Source organism: Mesoplodon bidens (assembly GCF_964165515.1).
Source record: "Mesoplodon bidens genome assembly, contig: HAP1_SCAFFOLD_123, whole genome shotgun sequence".
Lineage (NCBI taxonomy): Eukaryota > Metazoa > Chordata > Mammalia > Artiodactyla > Ziphiidae > Mesoplodon > Mesoplodon bidens.
Genome location: NW_027672190.1, coordinates 862,321 through 884,358, shown reverse-complemented (window position 1 = coordinate 884,358; position 22,038 = coordinate 862,321). Strand labels below are relative to the sequence as shown.

General features: G+C 41.3%; 2 pseudogenes across 2 annotated transcripts in view; one reads left to right on the top strand and one right to left on the bottom strand.

The window, feature by feature from the left end:
* Positions 1–3,001, top strand: part of LOC308610495 (ubiquitin-like modifier-activating enzyme 1) — a 67,400-nt pseudogene extending 64,399 nt beyond the window's left edge. The window contains exon 21 of the transcript in view: positions 2,781–3,001. The product of the transcript in view is annotated as a ubiquitin-like modifier-activating enzyme 1 (transcript). The remainder of the gene's footprint in view (positions 1–2,780) is intronic.
* Positions 3,002–6,060: 3,059 nt separating this feature from the next.
* LOC308610502 (putative helicase senataxin) overlaps positions 6,061–22,038 on the bottom strand; it is a 70,083-nt pseudogene continuing 54,105 nt past the window's right edge. The window contains exons 19-25 of the transcript in view: positions 21,086–21,192; positions 17,649–17,836; positions 16,938–17,030; positions 15,085–15,249; positions 11,547–11,645; positions 10,855–10,942; positions 6,061–6,854 (exon numbers count right to left, since the gene is read on the bottom strand). The product of the transcript in view is annotated as a putative helicase senataxin (transcript). The remainder of the gene's footprint in view (positions 6,855–10,854; positions 10,943–11,546; positions 11,646–15,084; positions 15,250–16,937; positions 17,031–17,648; positions 17,837–21,085; positions 21,193–22,038) is intronic.

The following is a 22,038-nucleotide window of genomic DNA, read 5'->3' as shown; positions in this document are numbered from 1 at the left end:
TGTGTTCCTAAAATGGAATACTACCCTCCACCCAAAAAGAGTGGATAACGGCTAGTCATCTCAGAAATATAAGGATGAGGGGGAGAAAAGTCAGCTCCAGAATACCCATTGTATATAACACATAAACTTCAAAATTAAGTAAATATAATTTGGGGGTGTGCAGTGAAACTTTATACAAACTACAGAATTCAGAATTCGGGTTACAACTAGGTGGAAGGGGGTGGTGGGGCGGAGTGTCTGGAAGAAACACGGAGTGACCTTTCCAGATGTCAGCAGTGCCGTTACTTACGATGGGGTGGGGGGTACACGAGTGTCTATTTTATTATGTCTTTCCTTTTACATCACTTATATACACTCTGATGTGTATGATTTATTTCACAAAAGTTTTAAGAGCCAGGTCTGTGCCAATCAGTGGTCTGAGAATCACTGTGGACATACACCATTCCCAGGTCACATATTTGTTTTTTAACTTGCTTTGGATGCCAACCTTAATTCACGCAGGAAGATAAAAACTTCCCTTAGTGGCTGCTTTCTAACTTTGTAAAGACTGAAAATTAAATCTGAGATGATGTAGTAAATTAAAACGATAGTGATGTTTTTAGATCAAATTGTATGTGTTAAAGTGTGTTTGATGGCTCGTTTTTAACATTGAAGAGAATTTGGCATATTCATCTCAGATTAGTTTTGTTATTTCAATTAGAAACCTACTAAATAACTCAGTTTAGGATTAAATGGAAAATTTAAGAACATTGTATTAAATGATATTTATTTGTTTTATTATTATTATTTTTTGATGTGAGGAAAAGAAACCTCAGGTTTTCTGGTTTCTTTTTTTATATTGTGAATTTTATTTTACTTTTTTATACAGCAGGTTCATATTAGTTATCCATTTTATACATATTAGTGTACGTATGTAAATGGTATTTTTAAAAGAACTAGAGATTCACCGTGTTTATGAGTTTATTAGATTCACTAGATCAGGTTAAATACTAGAAGAGGTGGCAATTAAAGGGCTTAAAAAGAAAATTAGGGAACAGTTCTCAGAGCTTTCTGAGATGCTCTTCCTGGGTTAGAATCCTCAAATTTGGCTCAAATAAAATTTTCCAATTTTTTCTTTAAAAAAGTTTAATTTAAAAAAATAAAAGATTTAATTTATAAATGCACTTAAAAAAAACAGTGATGCCCTTATGCCTTTTTATGGCAGTAGACGATAAAAAAAAAGATCAGAATTAACTATTTCAGATACTTGCAATGACCAGGGTGGGTATTTGGTAAAGGAAGCAGCAGCAATGTTTTGTAGTTTTCTGGAGGACCAGGAAAAGAGGCCCGTGTGAGCGGGGACTGTGGGAAAATCCTCATAGAAAACCCATCCCTCTGACCAGAGGAACCCAAATAAGATGTCCCTGTGACCTGAATGGTGGCAGTGTGGTTTTTGTTTTGTGTTTTTTTTTTAATAATTTTTATGGGAGTATAGTTGATTTTAAATGTTGTGTTAGTTTTTGCTGTACAGCAAAACAAATCAGTTATACATACACATATATCCATTCTGTTTTAGGTTCTTTTCCCATAGAGGCCGTTACAGACTAACAAGAAGCGTTCCCTGTGCTATACAGTAGGTCCTTACTAGTTACCTATTTTATACATAGTAGTGTGTACATGTCAATCCCAATCTCCCAATTTATCCCTCCCCCTCCCCTTCCCACCGGTAACCATGTTTGTTTTCTACATCTATGACTCTATTTCTGTTTTGTAAATAAGTTCATTGGTACCATATTTTTAGATTCCACATATAAGTGACATCATATGATATTTGCCTCTGACTTACTTCACTCAGTATGACCATCTCTAGGTCCACGCATGTTGCTGCAAATGGCATTATTTTGTTCTTTTTTATGGCCGAGTAATATCCCATTGTATATATGTACCACATCTTCTTTATCCATTCCTCTGGGGATGGACATTTAGGTTGCTTGGCTATCGTAAATAGTGCTGCAATAAACATCAGGGTGCACGTATCTTTTCAAATTATGGTTTTCTCTGGATATATTCCCAGACCTCCTTCCCCAGCCCCACTCTGCAGCCCTTGGGAATCTCCTTCTGAACAAAAGCAGAGATGGCCAGATGGTTTTTGGTGGTGGGCCTCGCCCCACTCAGGGCCCGTGGGGGGACCATTACTGAGGAAGGCAGACGTGACCCTGATGGGCCCCAAGGCTGCTCCCCCTCCCTCCTGAACCCTTAGGAGCCAGGCCGCAAGGCTGGTCACTCGACAGAAACACCTGGGAGTGAGTTTAAGCTTAAGTTTAAAAAAGGAAAAGGCGACAAGTACTTGCCCCCAGACCCATGAAATCAGGAATTCTACAGTAGGGCCCGGGAGTGGGAATTTTTCTGAAGTTCCCCCAGGTGACTCCAAAGTGCACCTCCCAGGCTGAAAACTACTAACAATTTGATTTGCAGCAAGACTCCTTAGACCAAAGGCAACAGTGTCCACCAGCACGGCTGGGCCCAAGCTCTAACGAAGAGAGCACAAAGGCAGCTCCTGTGGTTCCGAGCACCTTCCAACTGCAGACACCATTTATGCCATTTGACTTGGCAAATGCCTTCTGTACAGCAGGACAGGGTGACGATAACTCAGGTCCTTTCAGAGTTATGGAGGGACCCCCTGTGTACAGAACCAGCCTTCACGGTGCTGCAGAACATTGGGAATTCTATTTAAGCTGAAGCTAAATTTTATTTTCCTCCCTGAATTATTTATTCCTCAAAAAATAAATGGTGAACCCCAGGAGATGGTGGTGACAGCGCGTGTTGGTCAGGAGGGACTTTAAAAATCACTGCTCCAGCTGCTGCAGTAACAAATTCCACAAATAAAATGGCCATCGCAGAGCGCTCACCTCCCATCAGGTCACTTGGCAAGCTGATCTCGCCCCAGAACACGTATGTCACTTTACGCTCGTGGGTGGTTGGTGCCTCCATCCGGAATGAGTGGGAGGCACAGCGAAGCTGATGGTGCCCATGTCCTGGCGGAGCACAGCACATCTGACTGCACCCCCTGAAGCCACTGCTTTTATAAAACGAGTTGTACTTTTGTAACCAGCAGTGGTGACCCCAACTTGGCCATCTATTCCCTGCGCCCCCATTGGTGCCCCGGGAGCTCCTTTCGTGGGTCACTGTTCATCCATCCCTCCTCTCTCACCCGCTCCCCAATCTTAGCCTGGAGGTGAGCGTGCGTTTCTGGACCAAACGTCAACGTGTAACTGACACCACAACTAGCCACAGTGCACCCTGCAACCTTACGGGTAAGATTCCAAGAACAGCTGAGAAGCAAGGAGAGCTGGGGTTGTGGACTGGATGAGAAATCTGAATAAAACAAATCCCCACCAGATAATTGTGGCATAAAATAAATCTAATGGCAGACTAAATGGAGTATCTGGGAAGTACCTTGAACCTTCATTCAAAAACACATAACTCCTAAACCACGTCAGTTTTCTTGTTTCCACTTTTAATTCTGCCATTTTCCCTTAATGTTCAGGTTTTAACAAAGACAACAGGGCTATTGCTTGCCAAATCCCAGCTAGGAATTCAGAGCATAGAACAAATCAAAACTACAGCCAAAAAATTATCTGTACAACTAACTTTAGAAAATAGTTTAGTACAATTTTGTTGTATAACTCATTTACAGGTTAATCACATGTACTTATCAAATTTCCTCCTGATAATACATGAAAACAAAAACTCAATAAACTATGCATAGTAAATCCAAAGCAAATTATATACAAAGAAGCAAAACAAATTTTTAAGTACAATATATGCATGTTCAAAGAACTAAGACTGAAAGAAGGCCACTTTCTTTAACGCCAGGGCAAGGACGAAACTAACAGCTGCATTTTTCACCTGCAGTAAGGTTAACCACCAATCAACAACACTGCACTGACAGCCACATCAGGAAAGGCCACACTGTACATATGAAATGCTTCATGCAAATACATACATCAACAGGAACCACCAATCGATTCCAATGCAATGTCAGGTATGACTGTTTCCTGCTGGGAGAGGCTGTCAGGACACAGGCTTGCTCATTACCAGAGATGATGCACTAATTCTCACGTTGCCAGACCAGGTGGAAGGTGGACCAAAAGTGAACACAACGTGTGAGAACAGGCACCAAACTTAACTGGAAATAACATCGTTTGGGTGGGGCAGCAAAGTACGTACGGTGGGGAGCACTTACTTCACGTGTTGTGTGAGCGGAGTGGGAGAAGTTCCTGACCCCAGCTCTTTCCAGCATGCCTCTTCTCTAAGCTTACAGGTTTTAGATTCTCTACATTGTCACTACAAGTGTCTGCTAAATGAAGCATTTTACCAAGATAGCAGGAAAGTAAACTTAAAGAAACAATGAGCTTTCTTGCCAAAGGCCAGGCAGGAAGCTTACGAAGCCCCTACCCAGAGTGGGGCTCAGCCCGCCTCTGTCAACAGGGAGCAGGGGCTAACTGTGGGGACAGAGCACGTGCTCCCCGAGTGACAGGAGTGTTCAATCCCATCAGCAGAGGTCTGGAAACCAGAGGGAGGGACAAGGGTAACAAAGAAGTAGCATGCTTAAACCTTTGGCAACCAAATGTTTTTTTTTGAAAGCTCTTAATAACCTGCTTCAGTAGAATTCCTGATGAACACAAAGCCCTTTTTGCTTAAAAAGCAGATGACTGAAAAAGTTTCAAATGGTGCACATTCGTCTTCAGGAATGCATGCTTTCTCCCCCAAATTAACTAGGGCTGCAAAGCATTCACTACAAACCGCTAGTTCAAACAATGGTCAACTGTTACTAACACAGATTCTCAGTCTGTGATACCTCAACATCAGTGTGTGTGCGCTTGGAAAACTGGACTTTGACATTAGGCAGCCCTGCCCTCCATCAAGTCTCTCAAATCACCACCCACCATGGCCACCTCCTTTCACAGAAGCACAACCCCTCTAACCAGATCTTCCACCACAGCGGTGTATTTGCGTCACTTACGATGGTTTCCAAAGATGACAGGCAATCTGTCAACTCTCTCCCTGTTCTCAACTCCCAAGCATTTGCACTCCTCTCCCATCCTTCGCTTCTTAGAGGATGTTTCTCTCCTGCCTATAATATTGTATCTGGTCTGCCCTAACTGGTTCTCAAGCTGCCTGGTGACCAGTATCCCTTGGGAAGATGTTAAACATCCAGATTTTCACGAGTTGGATTCTCTTGGTGATCCCCAGGCTTCCACAAGCCACCCCAGCACTGCTCCAATACTTGGCAACCACTGGATTTGTAACCCACCAGTTGCAGGAAATTCACAATATGCTGGGGGGATCTGAATGACATTTCAAGAATTATTCTTTCATTTCACATTCTTCTATCTCACGAAGAATGAGAATTTTAGCTAGAGAACTACGTGCTGACTACAATGGGCAGACAAACTCATCACAGAAATGTAACATCCTGTGCCAAGGTGCCTCGTCTAAAAAGGTGCAGGAGTGGAACTTCACCTAACAGAGCTCTGCTTCCCAGGGTCTTGCCCAGGACACTCCAGTTGGTTTAACAGGACTCTGACCCAACACATTGACTCACTTCTCTCAGGCCACCTGGGCTGTTAAAAACATCTGTTTGCTACAACAATCTCTGAAAGGAACTGCCCTGCTCCCATCTTTTTTTTTTTTTAAATATAAGGTTGGTTCCGTTGAAAATGATTAACATTTTAAGCAGGGGAAAGAAAAGCTGTCTACCAGATTAAATTTTAAGAGGATCCTGTTATTTGCTATACAAATATACATTCCAACTTTTACAGCATCCTCTTAAAATCCTCCAGTCTGACCTTTCCTACAGAAGAACAAGAGATCAACATTTTAAGTCTTCGACTTCGAGGACATTATTACTGATACACAAATGCCTTGTGAAAGCTTTTGCAACTGACAAAATGTACTGAAGATGACCAAGAGGCCCATGTGTTAGGATACATTTTCTGTTTTCCAACAGCACACAAACTCCTTTAAGGAAAAAAATATAATCTTATCTGGACATTCCTACTAGCTGGTCATCTGAAATGTGCAGTAATGCTTGTGGCTGACAGTCTCATTTGGCTCCACTACAAAAGCTTCCTCTTCTTCAAGCTACTGTCCTCCTCCTCCAGTCCCCTCTCGTCCCAGCCTGAGTTCCTCTTTGTGTGGTGGCTCAGAGAGCCACGCCTCTCCTGATCCCCCTTGGTGAAGGCCCTGGTCTCCCTCCTGTGGCTGAGTGCCTCCCCTTCCTGGGCACATCTTCTCTCACTCGTGGAAGTACTGGTACTAGCAGCTGGAGGATCACACTGCATATGAGGTCTGTGGTTGTTCACAGCAGCTCCCTTGGCGGGGGCCTGCTGCCTGATACTGGTCAGATCCTGGTGACTTCCGGGGGAGCCTGGCTCTCCAGAGGGAGGCGTTGCTCCAGGATACCGGGGGCTCGAGGGCTGCAGCTCACAGAGGCACTTCCCTTTGGCTTCACAGCCCAAGCCCATCCTCCTAAGCAGTCGTGGGTCCCGAAGCCAGTCCTGAAGGGGTGGCCTTTCAGGGTCCTTTGCAGTAACAGTGACAGTGGCTTCTTTGGACTCAGAGGGTGAGGGGTACAGGGAAGAAGCAAGAGACATCTTGGCAAATTCACTGTCTAGCTTGTTGCTGGGCACTCTGCCCTGGGGTCTGGACACCTCTGGGGTGATAGCAGGAGGGTGAGTCAGACTTCTCTGCAGTACGGGCCTGCGTTTCAGAATCTTCATTGCATCGTGTCTATAGTTTTTGTTGCAAGTCTTAATAATGGCACCACGCTTCTGTGCATCCTGAATCAGGTGGTTCCAATGATGGTTTTCCTTGAAACAAAGAGAAGGAAGAAAATTACAACCCAAAGAAACACTCATATGCTTGGGAAGCAGAGGTTCCAGCTTTCACTTCTGAACAAATAGTAAGTATACTTTCGTGAACAGATTCTCAAGAATCCATTACTTTTCAGACAAGGCTGAAAGGAAAAATAAGGTCGAATACAAAACTATAAAGCCATGCTGCTAGAACAGAACACTGGGAACCACCTCTAAGAAAGTACTTCCATCATTTTACCACTGATACTCAGGCCACGTGGTGAATTAGCTGTCATGCAAATCTGTACCAACTGCTGGTAGCCTCATGTAGCTCTTTAATCTTCAATTAAATAAAATTAAAAATTCATTTCCTCAGTTGCACCAGCCACATTTCAAGTGCTCAGCAGACACATGTGACTACGGTTAGTATCCTGGACAACACAGACACAGAAGGGCTCCGTCATCCCACCAAGTTCCCTTTGACACTGCTGACCCTAGAGTCTTGCCTGTCTCCGGCCAAGGCTAACATTCTGGAAGAGGAAGGCTTGGTTTCAGAAAGCTCTAACTCTTGAGTGCATGCTGACTGTTCTAAAAAGAGGACCACAGCTTGCATCAAATTCCCAAAGGCTTCCCAAACTCCCAAGGGCTAAACCATCTTAATCTGCTGAGATAACTATTCCAAAGATGTTGTCTCACTTGTGTCTCTTTTCTAGAAGAGCTTAAATTATGAAAAGCACATCTAAACGGAAAAACAAAACAAAAACCCAACTCACGCATCTCTCCTCTCTTCCTTTTAGAGTTTCCTCAGCAATAAATTGCTTCTTTACAACCATCAGAACTTGGGCCTCTTTAGACAGAAGAAAGAGAGAGTATGAGGGAGGAAAAAAAGACAGAGACTGAAGGAAAGAGAAGGAAAGGATAGCTCCCCTCATGGGGGCTCCTGCACTATTCATGAAGGTGGGTAAGGGTATAGCAGTGAAGCTGCATACATAGTACTGACCTGCTGTGTGACCTTGGTCAAATCACTTGACCTCTCTGAGCCTGTTTCCTCACTGTAAGGTATGAATAGTATTTTATTTAAATGACTCTAAAATGTGCGTTGAAATAAAATAAAATAAATAAAATGCACTTTATTTTCACATTCTACCATTTCTGACTTTAGGGTGCCTCTAGGCCAGACAGCAGTTTCCATGTATGTAATCCTGGAGGAATTCATGGCTGGGCGACTACAACCGCTTGACTTTTAGTCAACAAACCACTTCTAAAAAGAATGAGTCCTGGCTCTTGCCTGAAAAATCTTTCCACAGACATCCTCTGATAAGACAAGAAAGTACCAGCACTACAACTTGGAGAATGGAGATCAGAAGTTGGAAAAAACCCCGGGACCACAGTGGGGCCCTCTCATGACACGCCTCTGACTGCACAGGGAATGGTTCGAGCGTCAGCAAGGGTACATGGGATGGTGAATGGGGACGACCAGAGTGTTAGTCTGAGAGTGAGATGCTTTCAGGGGTATCTTAGTCTACCTATTTTGCTGTTTTTCCTAGGTATGAACAAGAGTGGTATGACACTGGGTTGGCCAAAAAGTTCATTCAGATGCTACAGAAAAAAAAACAAATGAACCTTCTGGCCAACCCAAAAAAATCTGTCTAAAGTCTAAAAGAGTTCTTTCAGTCACTATAAGACAAAAATTCTAAGTGAAAATAAAGTGTCACAGTTCAATAGTGGAGCATAAAATAATGACGCACATTATATAACTATTGGCTTCTTGGATTTGATAAACTATGGTGGCAATGCAGACCTCACAGGGCCTTTTAAAGTAAGTCACGTAAATCAAGTGCACGGTACGGTGACCGCATGCATCAGGAAGGTGCATGTAAGCAGTACCAGGCTCAGATCTCCCTGACTCAGGAGAGCTCTTGAGAGTCCTACCCTGTGGCTGGAAAGCAGATGTAAAGCAGATGGCCTTGCTGCTATTTCTGCCAATTCTACTGCACCTAAACTTGCTGTTTAATCCAATCCCTAGATCACAAAAACAGTTCTGAGAAGGGGCTATTAGTCTTGATTTCTCAGAGGAAACCGAGTGCCTTAATCACTGATTCTATCTCCATAAGGGAAACTGGGCTGAAAAACCAAAAAAAAAAAAAAAAAAAGAGGCTCGGGAAGGGGGAAGCCCAAGGACAAATATGCAAGTTGGATTGCGAAGTCCAAATGATAAACTGGAAGTTTTTCTACTCTGTTCTGTCGGTCTCTTTTTGTCACACTGGCTTCCCAGAGTGAAGATAATAACGTCTATACTGCAGCTAGACGTCAGTGGTCTTCAAATCTGCGTGACGGTGACTCTGGGGCTCACAGAGACTTACTCGGGGGGATGTGAGCACGTTTTCTGGGAATCAATTTCCAAACCTCAGCTTCCAAACCCCAGTTCCCTATGTCCTCCTGGGGCTTTTCTGCCCTTCCACTCCATCCTTCACAACCACAAGTCTCACCTGTCCCAAATCTGACCACAGGGCACACAGCTAGGGGAGGTAAACACGCCTGGGTGTCAAATAGAGGGGGTGGTAAACAGAGGGGTGCCCATGAAGGCTCCTGCAATCAGGGCATCTAAGAGACACAACTCTATAAACATTTTACTTTTCGGGTTTGAACATTATCAAAATTCAACTGTGTGAAAAGAGTAATTGTTAATATGTTACTCAACTGACAAGATATCATTTGTTAATACTCAGATCCTTATGGTCACAGGAAAAATATACTTTTTTAAAAAACTCTTCGAGGTAACTATACATTCATAGGAAGTTACCAAAACAGTCCAGAGGTTCCACACACCCTTCACACAGTTTCCCCAAATCGTTATGAAAACCAATTCTTTAAATTTTCAAATTTACATGTAAAGTTTTTGTGGCAGAAAAGCCTTATAGTCATATTAACAGAAAGACTTTTAATTATGAAAATATATAAACTACCCCCACTGAATTTTATCCTAAACAGTATAAATGGCAATTCAATTTTAAAGAGCAGAAAGAATAGCACTGCTCTCTATTCCACTGGATATATTTCAGAGTGGCATAATGGATTTATTTTTAATAGCTTTCTTTTAAAATGTCAAATATTTACAATACATTAGAAACAAAATCTTTATCAACACTTAACGATGAAACATTTTCAATATAAACTTAAAAGCGGAGGATACACAGCTTTTAAACATTCTTTCAAGGGGCTACACAAACAACAAAGGTTGAAGACCACAAATCTAGGTAAGAGCTGAATGAGAAAGACTGTATTTGGGCGCCCTCTGGTGGAACTAACCAAAACAGGGGAAAATCCTACTGAGTTGGCACCTCTCCTGAGATAAAACAATGACTCTGTTAAATACAGAAATTAGAGAAACTGAGTTATTACACCTAATGAGGCAGGCAAATACATGCTTTATCTAGCTGTGGTTCACCAAATTAAGCTGTACTATTACTATTTGTCGACTACACATGTAAACTTGCCCCTCCTTCTACAGGAGTATCTGTACGCATGGATGAGCTCTGATGCCACTCACCCCTCAAGGGAAACAGCAAGCAGTGCTGCTCTAAGTGCCAAGACAGAAATGAAGATCCAAGCACTTTCCTGCAAATTCCCCCTCTCTCTGGCATTAAGCTAGGCTAATAGCCACATTTACTGAGTGTTTACTAAGTGCTAACCAATCTTCTAGCACTTTACATATATGGGTTTACATGTCTTCTTAACAATTCTACGATGTAGATACAATTTTTTTAAAGCTCATCTTGAGAGTACACTACGGATACCTGGGTCTTGGGCTAAGAAAGGGTGAGCGGTTTAGGCATTATTAAAGCTCCCAGGAAGAAGCTGCTGGAGGACAAAACAACCAGTGGGAAGAGGCTCATTATTGTTTGTAGCCTCAAAATCATTTCCACTTTGATGAAAAATAAAAACAAAACCTCAACCCGGTATCAGTCATCATGAGCAAACTCTGGAGTTCCCCGGTCCTCTAGAATGTACCTACCATCAGGGTCCTCAAATGTCCCAGGATGAAGAGGCTGTACTTGGCTCGTGTGATGGTGACATTCAATCTCTGCAAACTTGCCAGAAACCTAAGCAATAGAAGGAAAAAAAAAGAGTTACTTCTTTCTTCAGAAAGACTCGGCATGTCAGTGTAGGTGAGACACAGGCATTTCAGACAGCTTTTCTTGGGCTCCTGCTTTAAGCTCGTGGTGCAGGACCCGACACAGAAGCAATTCCCATTAAGGACAGCAAACAAACAAGAGGCCCAGTGCTTTCCTTCAAAGTGATGCATCTGTCTGTCGATTTCCTATTTTGACTTGGATGAGATATTGGAAATTTTAATGGTATGATTTTTAAGCCTTCAAAGATCCTAAAAATATGATAGTAGATCAATTATGACACATACCATGGAGAGGAGCATGCCCCTGCAAAATATACTGGATTCAATAATCTGTTTCACTCTTATCAAGTGAAACAACAGATTCACACTGTGACATGGGTTAATACACAAGGTACCAAGAGAAGCAGACCTAACAGTGGATCAACTTCACAACTTAAAAAAGAAACCTTCATGATATTACTCAATTTTTTATAAAAGAAAATAGAGCAAATGATGGTATTCTCTAACAGTGATTAAAAAGATCTAACTCTGGATCATAAACAAGCAAAGAATCAATGATGACAGTTACCCACCCAATTGAGCCTTGCATGGCATTTGCTCTGACACATGTAACAATAATACAGTCTTTCTCACGACCCTGGAAGGCATCCACGGTATCTACTTCTGCTGGCCTATTTACGAAGAGAGAAACATATTTGCTGAAAAAAGATAATTATTAAATATACATATTTATACAGTAGTATTTCTTACTTTTGTAGTGCTATCTTTTAAAACTGGAGTAGAATTCACATAACACAGAATTCACCATTTTAAAGCACACCATTTGGTGGTGTTGAGTCCATTCACTACAGTGTGCAGTCATCACCGCTATCTAATTTCATAGCATGTCCATCACCCAGGAGAGAAGCCCTGTGCCTATCAGCCATCAGTCTCTATCTCCCCCTCCCCAGGCCCTGGCAACCACTAATCTACTGTCTGTCTCTATGGACTTTTCTACATGGGAAATTTCATATAAATGGAATCATAAAATATGGGACCTTTTGTGTTGGGCTTCCTTCACCTAGCATAATGTTTTCAAGGTTCATCCGTGTCGTAGACTGGTAACAGTACTTCATTCCTTCCACGACTGACTATTCGCTTGTACAGATACACAATTTACTTCTTACCTAGGTACCATTTTGGGACATTTGGGTTGTTTCCACTTTTTGACTATCATGAATAATGCTGCTACGAACATTCATGTACAAGCTTTTGTGTGAACCCTTTCTCAATTCTTTCAGGTATGTACCTAGGAGTGGAATTGCTGGGTCACGTGGTAATTCTATGTTCAACTTTAGGAGGAACTGCCAAACTGTTTTCTGCAGTTTCTCATCAGCAATGTGTAAGTATTCTAATTTCTCCACATCCCTTCCAAAACTTGTTATTGTTTTTTTTTTTTTTTGTAATGATAGTCATCTTGGTGGGTGTGAAATGATATCTCCTCACTGTGGTTTTGATCTGCATTTCCCTCATGACAAATGATGTGGAGCAGCTTTTCATGTGCCTGTTGGATTTCTGTTTATCTTCTTTTGAGAAATGCTCTTCACATCCGTTGCCCGCTTAAAAAGTTAGATTATCATTTTATTAAGTTGTATGAGTTCTTTATATATGCTGGATATGACTTGTCAGATAAATATTTTGCAAGTATTTTCTCCCACTCTGTGTGTTGTCTTTTCACTCTTTTGATAGTGTGTCCTTTGAAACACGTAAGTTTTTAATTTTTATGAAGGCCGATTTACTTCTCCTTTGGTTACTGGCGCCTGGGTATCATATCTAAGAATCTGTTGCCTAATCTGAGGTCATATAAATTTACCTTTGTTTCCTTGTAAGTTTTATAGTTTTGTCTCTTAGACTCAGAGCACTCATTCATTTTGAGTTAATTACTCTATACAGTGTGAGACGGGGGTCTAAATTCATTCTTTTGCGGGTGGATATCCAGTTATTCCAGCACCATTTGTTGAAAAAGTATTATTTCCCCAATGAGTAGGCTTGGCACCCTTGTTGAGTATCAACTGGCCATGAATGTATGGACTGATTTCTGGAATCTCACTTCTATTCTATTGGTCTATATATGTCTACCCTTATGACAGTACCAGTGTTGATAGCTTTGTAGTAAATTTTGAAAGAGGGAAGTGTGAGCCCTCCAACACTGTTCTCTGTCAAGCTATTTAGGGTCTCTTGCACTTCCATGTGAATTTTAGAATAAGCTTGTCCATTTCTGTAAAAGAAGGTAGCTGGAATTTTGACAGAGGTAACAATGAATCTGTAGATCAACCTGGGGAATGGTGCCCTCTTAACAATATTAAGTCTTCCGATCCATGGACATGAAATGTCTTTACATTTATCTAGTACTTTAAATTCTTTCAACAACGTTTTGTCCTTCTGTGTATGAGCTCACACTTCTTTGGTTACATTTACTCCGAAGTATTTTGTTCTTTATGATGCTAGTGTAAATGGAATTTTAAGAAATTTTCCTTTTCAGACTTCTCTAGAGTGTAAAGAAATACAACTGATTTTTGTATACTGATCTTGTACCTTACAACTCTGCTGAACTTGTTTATAAGGACCAGTAGTTTGCATAGATTTTTTTTAGGTTTTTCTAGATGTAAGAGTATGCCATTTGTTTTTTTTTGTAGTTGTTGTTAGTTTTTTGTGTTTTTTTTTTTTTTTGGTTTTTGGATTTTTTGTGGCCACACAGCATGCAGGATCTTAGTTCCCTGACCAGGGATCAAACCCATGCCCCCTGCGGTGGAAGCATGGTGTCTTAACCACTGGACCACCAGGCAAGTCCCAGATTATGCCATTTGTTAAGAGACACTTTTACTTCTTCTTTTCCAATATGGATGCCATTTATTTCCTTTTCTTGCTTAATTGCTCTGCATAGAACTTCTAATACAGTGCTGCACAGAAGTAGTGCAAGTAGAGAGTGGCATCCTTCCTCATCATAGGGGGAAAGCTTTCAATCTTAGCATCAAGTATGATGTGTTAGCTGTGGGTTTTTCATAGATGCTCTTTATTAGGTTGAGGAAGTTCCCTTCTCTTCCTAGTTTGTTGAGTATCTTTATCATGAAAGGTTGCTGCATTCAGTCACATGTCTTTTCCACATTTATTCAGATGATCACCATCATGTGGGGTTTCCCCCTTTAATACGGTATATCACACTGACTGATTTTCATATGTTGAACCAACCTTGCATTCCTGAGATAAATTCCACTTGGCTGTGGTAAATAATCCTTTTAATATGCTGTTGAGTTCAGCTGCCATTATTTTGTTGAGAACTTCTGCATCCATATTCATAAAGGATATTGGTCCATAGTTTTCTTTTCTGGTGATGTCTCCATGGCTTTGGTATCAGGGTAATAATGGCCCCATAAAATGAGTTAGAAAGTGTTCCCTTCTATTTTTTGGAAGCATTTGCATAGGACTGGTGCTAATTCTTAATGTTGGACAGAATTCACCTGTGAAGCCTGATCCTCTGTTTTTCTCTGTTGGAAAGTGATTACTAACTCACTCTTTTTACATTTAATAGGTCTATCCAAAGTTTCTGGCTTTTCCTAGAGTCAATTTTGGTACTTTGTGTGTTTCTAGGTGCAGAAACTTTTGAGTTAATGGATTTCTAATATTTAATTTTTTTATTTTACTGTTGAGGCATAAAGGAGACAAAAACATGATCTTCACCCTATACATGAAGGCACTAAAAGGGTTAAATAATTTATTGTAAGTGAAAATGTGAATACATGATTCTCAGTAGAGTTAGAATTCAGATAACAAGTCATCCAACTAAAGGTAAAGGCCTGAAGAATTTCTCAGTCACTTCCATTGTCAAGTGTAACGGTGATGACATTTGAACTGGCAGGAGGCACTCCATCTGCAGGGGCTACACGTGTAACCACACTCCCTCCCAGCACAAGTCTATGGAGCCAGGGTCCTAGTCTCCTTGTTCTATACTACCAGGGTCTAAGACCACTCCCTAGAGTTAAGTTTCCTTTGCTTCTTTCCTTCTATCCCCTCTTTCTTCTTTTTAATTCAACAGAAAAACTCAAAATCTCTGTAAAAATAGAGATGCCTCACCCTTTTCTATCAAACTCTTTGTCCAAATCCTTCTGAATCATCGTCTTCTGAGCCTTGTAATGGGTTATTATGCCAATGTTTCGGAAAGTAACATCCCTTCTTCTGTCTTTCATAAGTTTAATTATTTCCATTACCAGTTTTATTTCTTGAACATTTACATATGAGCTAAATAAGATGAAAACAAAAAAATACAACACATCAAAACTAATAGCAGTCCAATTGCTAAGTTAAGTTCCACTTGGTTTTCCACTACAGTAAAGGGTACATAGGTAGGTTTCATCTTTATTCAGTCAGCAGTGATTCAAAGAGGCTGTTATAATGACCATTAATATTGTACATATGAATAAATATAAAAATAACTGCCCAGTGAAACACAAAGTTGTAGGAGAGAAAAGTGGTTCGAGTTACGTGATGTTAAGGCACCAGTTTCTTCACTTATTAAAACAGGGATAGCCACAGTGAGAACGAAAGTATTCATAATAATAATGAAGATATGACTAATGAATAGCTAACATTAAGGATTGACTATCTTCCCAACACTGAGAAAAGTGCTTCAGATGTACTACCTTCCTGCATTCCCCACCACAGGTCATGCAGATCATGCACCACATGACCGAGAGGATGGCAGCCACACGGACTAAATGTGACCCGGCTCCCAGAGATGAACAAACACGGGGCCCTACAGCAGGATCACGTCCTCTGTCCTTGCTGGCCTCATCCTGCACTCCCAACTCATCTCCTGAATTACAATGCGTTCCCTCATCACCATACCAAATGCAACATGTGTGCACACTGGGGGATGCCCTGCACGCGCAACTTTATTCCCGAGGCTACCTTATCTGTCTCACTTTAAAGCCTTAAATATTCACTATTCTAATTTCAAGACTTACTATACGGACAAGCCAGTCAGCTAGCTTTCTTTTCCATACCTGAAAGCTTTATTTGGTCACCTCTCAGGCCAACTCTCTTCCCGTGAACATCCATCTCCATAATACTTATGCGGTAAACTCTCAATCCCCTGCTCCATTCCAACAGACCCCACTACAACTTCCACAGTCCCTCTGGAATAGCAACCCCCCAGCCAACTGCTCCGTATTTCTAACTTCTTCACTGAGGGGCCCCTCCTTCCACCACTATTAACTAATATCTTATTCTCATGGAGGACACCACTTGCTTTGCAGCTCTCTCTTGACACAGAGGTGGAATTTCTATTTCTTCATACGTCATGATGCAGGGGTGGCATTTCTATCTGTGCTAACAAATGCAGCCTCCGGGCTCCTCCTCCTTTATTCTCTCACAAGAAGCCCCGGCTCCTCTGAGGTGCTTGCTAATTAGCAACCACTGCTCCTTTTGTGCTGTCATTCACAAACCACCTGATTCACAATCCAACATGCTGGAAGTATTGTCCACCCTCTGCCTCACACCTTGATTCAACTGTATCTGTACTTATCCGTCACAATACTTAACCCAACTGGAACCATTAATCACCACGGTGATGGCCTGGTTAATGTCTGTCTCGCCTGTTGGACCACAGCAGCCTTGCACTGGGGCCACGTCTGTTTTACTCACAGCTGGGATCTCAGCATGGATCTACTGAAGTGCTGACCGCATTTTAGGTAACATAACCCCCATTACCCAGTTAAGAAAAAAAAAAATCAAGACTGAAATATATAAAGACATCAGTAATTTATGATTGAAAAGGTGAAGTTATCAACCCAGCTAAAAGAAAATGATTGTGCACTGGCACTAGGCAGAGAGATTTATATGGAAAGTATTTTGAATTTAAATATGAACAGAAACAATACAAAAATTCTGGGACCATCAGTGGGGACTGAAGAAAAAGGAGAACTTACTCATTATCCCGCTTTTCTGAACCATCTTCAACATCAAACACGAGGTAGGGTTGAAATGGCCAGTCAGATGAACACCGAATGGTCTCTGTCATTCTACAAAAGAGCAGCCACCATTTAGAATGCAAGTCAAATTACAAGAGAAAATGTTTTAGAATTATTATTACTATTTGTTCTTTCTGTGGAAGAGAGCAAGGGAAAGTTAAGAGGACAAGAAGGACCTTCTTTTTAAATAAAATTAAATACTTGTAAATAACATATTTTAGTGAGAGGTAGCAGGTGAATTTCATTTCTATTCTAGTACTAGGGAGAATGACCCATGTAAATTAAAATATAACAATCATGATTGGAAAGTTACTCATAATACAGTAAGTGAAAAAAGCATGCTACAGTATACTATGTAGAGCATGGTGTGCTTTTTTCCTCCAAAAAAAGGAGAAAAAGTAAAAAAAAGATGTGCATAGTACAAGGACTGGAAGTAGATATAACAAAATGTTACCAGTGATTACTTCTGGGTAGTATCAATAGGGGTTGGGTTTATCCCTTTCTTTTCATTTATCTGCATTTGCTACAATCAATAGGACTTTTGTAATTAAAATTATTAAACCTTTGTGTTTTTAATAACAAGACCTAAAAGCACAACAAAAGAGCTATTCTTCCTAAGCAGCCAAACCTACAAATAAAACAGGTGAACATGCAATGAACAGAGCTCACCTATTTGTTTTCAAGTTCCTGTTATAAATGTAATTAGAAGGGAAGAGACATATGTCTGGGTGCATCCTGTACTGAATGGTGAGCTGTAAGACAGGCAGCCTGCCAATCACGTTGTGCTCCACGTTCTCTTCCAGAAGGTTGTAGAAGCGGGCCATCATCGACTGGTCATAGCCATACTCCTGGGCCTTCTGAAAGGAGGAAAACAAAACAATAATCTGCAAGAATTCATGTGTACTTTTCCCACTATTAAAAAAAAAATCACTGACCTCTCAAATGTACAAGGTATTACCAACAACCAAAGATTCAGAGAGAGAAGATATTTCCGACTCCAGCCCTAGAAAAGCCATGTAGCTTGACTACAAAAGTTAAGGTATTTTCCCCTTATTTAGAAAACCCACATACTGCTTATGAACGAGATGTGATCTTGTGAATGACCACAACTCTCGCTATTTTGGTGCTAACAGGGGTCACCTGAAAGAATCAATGATAAAAGCAGCAAAGAACTGTAACACAGATTTTAACAATTATTTCTGGGCTATGCTATCACAACTAGAAATAATGAATGCCATTGTAAATAAGCCTCTGAAAGACCACTTTCTTCATCCATCCATCATATACCAAGCAGCTAAAATTTGGGGTGCTGACAGTCTACAGTGAAGATCAAATGTCACAGAGCTTACATTCTAGTGGAGGACACAGGCAACTAAGTTGATTTCATAAATCCAAGAAAGGGTTACAAACCTGTGATCTGAAACACAGTGACTTAATTGACAAACGAAGAAAACTGTCTTAATGTTATCACGGTCGTGCCTTGGGATATACTTTTCAATGGTAGCATCATATCAAGATTCAAAAAGTATTACGTCTTAAATAATCTAGAAGCAAAAAATGTGCTCTGGAAAACCCACTAGGATGATGCAATCTTTATGAGGGACGTTGACAATATGAGCGTTGAAGATGTATGTGCAAAGTTTTAATAAACCTGTTTCACAAACTATCAGAGTGGAGAAAACAGGCGTTACTTCTTATTTATATTAGTTATATATGTGATTATTTACATATGTGATATTAAATAGGTTTCTATAATTAAAGAGAATATTTTTAGTAGACATTTGGCAATTTCATCTATACCCCCCAAAGTTTATCTATTCGTTAGCTAAAAAACCTCATTTATTTCACTCTGTGAAAAAAGAAAGAGGTTTATATGAGGTAACACATCTACTTCCAGAAAAAAAAACTGAGTCCATCCTACAAAATGATGGAGATTTTTATGTTTTGACATGAACATATATCCCTGATCTATTTACTGACTGGAAAAAAAGGTAATTTGGTACAGACTGATTCCTCCACCTTTAAACAAGGTCAAAACCTACATACAGGGCTTCCCTGGTGGCACAGTGGTTGAGAGTCTGCCTGCCAATGCAGGACCCAAGGGTTCGAGCCCTGGTCTGGGAAGATCCCACATGCCACGGAGCAGCTGGCCCCATGAGCCACAATTACTGAGCCTGCGCGTCTGGAGCCTGTGCTCCGCAACAAGAGAGGCCGCGATAGTGAAAGGCCCACACACCGTGATGTGGAGTGGCCCACACTTGCCACAACTAGAGAAAGCCCTCACACAGAAACGAAGATCCAACACAGCCATAAATTAAAAAAAAAAAAAACTACATACATATACACAAATTTATACATTCCCTATAGCCATCTGACATTCTGAATCTAGTAACTTATTTACTGTCTGTTACCCACTAGAATGTCAGCTTCATGAGGGCAAGGATTTTTTTTTTCTTTGTGGTATGCGGGCCTCTCACTGTTGTGGCCTCTCCCGCTGCGGAGCACAGGCTCTGGACACACAGCCTCAGCAGTCATGGCTCAGCCGCTCCGTGGCTTGTGGGATCTTCCCGGACTGGGACACGAACCCGGGTCCCCTGCATCGGCAGGCGGACTCTCAACCACTGTGCCACCAGGGAAGCCAGAGGCCAGGGATTTTTGTCAATTTTCGTCACTGTCATGACGCCAGAACTTAAAAACAGTGCTTGAATTAGCCTGGCACTCAATGAACACAGACTGAAAAAAAGTCAACACACATGCCCACAAACTGTTCAAATACTCACTAAACTGTTCATAGTACTTATCCGTAGGGTTAGAAAGGCATGCTGAGAAAATTAACTTTGTAATTATTTTCTGAATCTTCTCAATAAGCCTCTATTATTTTTGAAACAGTAAGAAAAGCCCGAATGGATTTTTCTCATTTCTGCTGTTCTTAATCAATCACCAAAGGAGACAGTGAAGTTGAGGCCTATCGACAACCCTTTTCACTAACCACGTGCTAAGGCCCTTCAGGAAGTTAAATCAGTAGGTTTCTGAAATACTGCCACTATTCAAAGAATGCAGGGCAGAGCTGGCTCCTCCTAGGTCTCCACAAGCAGAACCCCCCACAGCAGCTCTGTCCTATGGACAAGGTTTTCACTCAGGGACATGGGCGCTCCTAGGCTACTCCCTTGAACAGTCACGCACGAGTGTCCAGACGTCAAAGAACTGCACTATCATTTTGATGATTCCAAAGTCAAAAACAATACTAACCAAAAAAACCAGCTTTCTTTCCATAACGTAACAGAAATGCTGTGAAAATGGTCTGTTCTCTGGGACAGTTTATGCAGCCACTACTCTATATTTGTACAAATAATCTATGTATCAGTAAAATGCTCAAATTTCATTAAACTTCAAAACCGTCATCTAGACCTATGAAGATTACCCAAAACATCTGAATCCTGATTCTGCTGTGCATTTCTAGGAGCCATCTTTAGTGAGATTTAAGAAACGAAGTGAAGGGAACCACAACTTTGGTGCTCATCTTCCCACAAGCACAGCCCACAACCTCTTTCCTTTCACCACCTTCCCTTTCAGAGGATGTGAGGGACACCGGCATTTTCCTGTGCTATAGGATACAGAATCCTAAAATTGAAAACGTTACTGTAAGAATAATTTCTCTTTATACTGTTTTCCTCAAATTTGCACATATTGAAAGATAAATCAGGAGGTTGGATTCTATTCCCTGCTTTTAAAGTTTTTCTTTTATTATTGTTTTGGTGTTTATGTTACTAAAATAAATCAGATACAGCCCTTAGAACAGCTGCACACTGCCTTTCCCAAAGGAACAGCCCACTGCACATGGGACATCCTCCTCCTAAACTTCTGGTCTGTGACACTCACACTGCTCCTGTCACACACACATAAGCACATTATGAACAAAGGAACATTTCCGGAGACTTTCACTATGAAGGCTCTCAACAGTGGTTCTCTTTTCTCAGCCATTCCCTATTTATCCTTGCAAATAAGAGATGATGATCCAAGAAAGACCGCCCCACCGCCCAAAACAAAAAAAAAAACCCAAACAAGCCCCTTCCACTTTAAAGCAACACGAATGTGAAAAAACATACCATAGAAATGACTGTGGGAGGGAGCTGCTTAGATCTCCTACAAGGATGAGCTTGTTGCAACGATGTATGAGTGGAGTAAGAGTTTCAACTTCACAAGACTGTCCGGCCTTGGTAAGAGAGTACAGAATGGAGACATAATCAGAATTATCTCTATTATTTATTTATCCATATACAGTCTATCCAATTCACAAGTGTCCTAACCATTCAGAAACATACAGTTTCTCCTTCTGCACCAAAGATCAAAAATAAGAACTTCCTTTGGTTAGAAAACAAAACAACAAAAACATTCTAAACGCCGAAGCGGGGGAAAAAAACCCACACACGTTTTGAAGTCAGCCACCACTCAGGTGCCACTACCACCTGGGAAGCAGCCCATAAGCAAGAAGGGCCATGTCATGTCCCCAGTTTGTCTTCTTTGTCCCTGCTGGGTACATGGCTGGGGGGACTGTGTGTCTGTGTGCCCCACCCCCTCTCTCTTCCTTGCTCCTCAGTAGGCCACTTCAGTTGCAAGACTCAAGCTTCTTTTCAATTCAATGACATTTCCTTCAATTATTTCATCACTTCCATCTTTTCTATTCCTTCGTTTTGGTGAATACTGGATCTTGGATCTCCTGGATGGGTTCTCTGTACCTCATTTTCCATCTCTTTTGTCTTCTGGCTCTACATTCTGGCAAACAGTAGGTACCCAATAAATGTTTGCTCAATGAATGAAGTAGAAATAAAGATGTTAGCTGAAAATACGGTGGCTCAGAGCTGTCCAGAGTTATATTAAAAATGCTTCAAAAGGTCACCAGAGGGCTTCCCTGGTGGCGCAGTGGTTGAGAGTCCGCCTGCCGATGCAGGGGACACGGGCTCGTGCCCCGGTCCGGGAAGATCCCACATGCCGCGGAGCAGCTGGGCCCATGAGCCATGGCCGCTGAGCCTGTGCGTCCAGAGACTGTGCACCACAACGG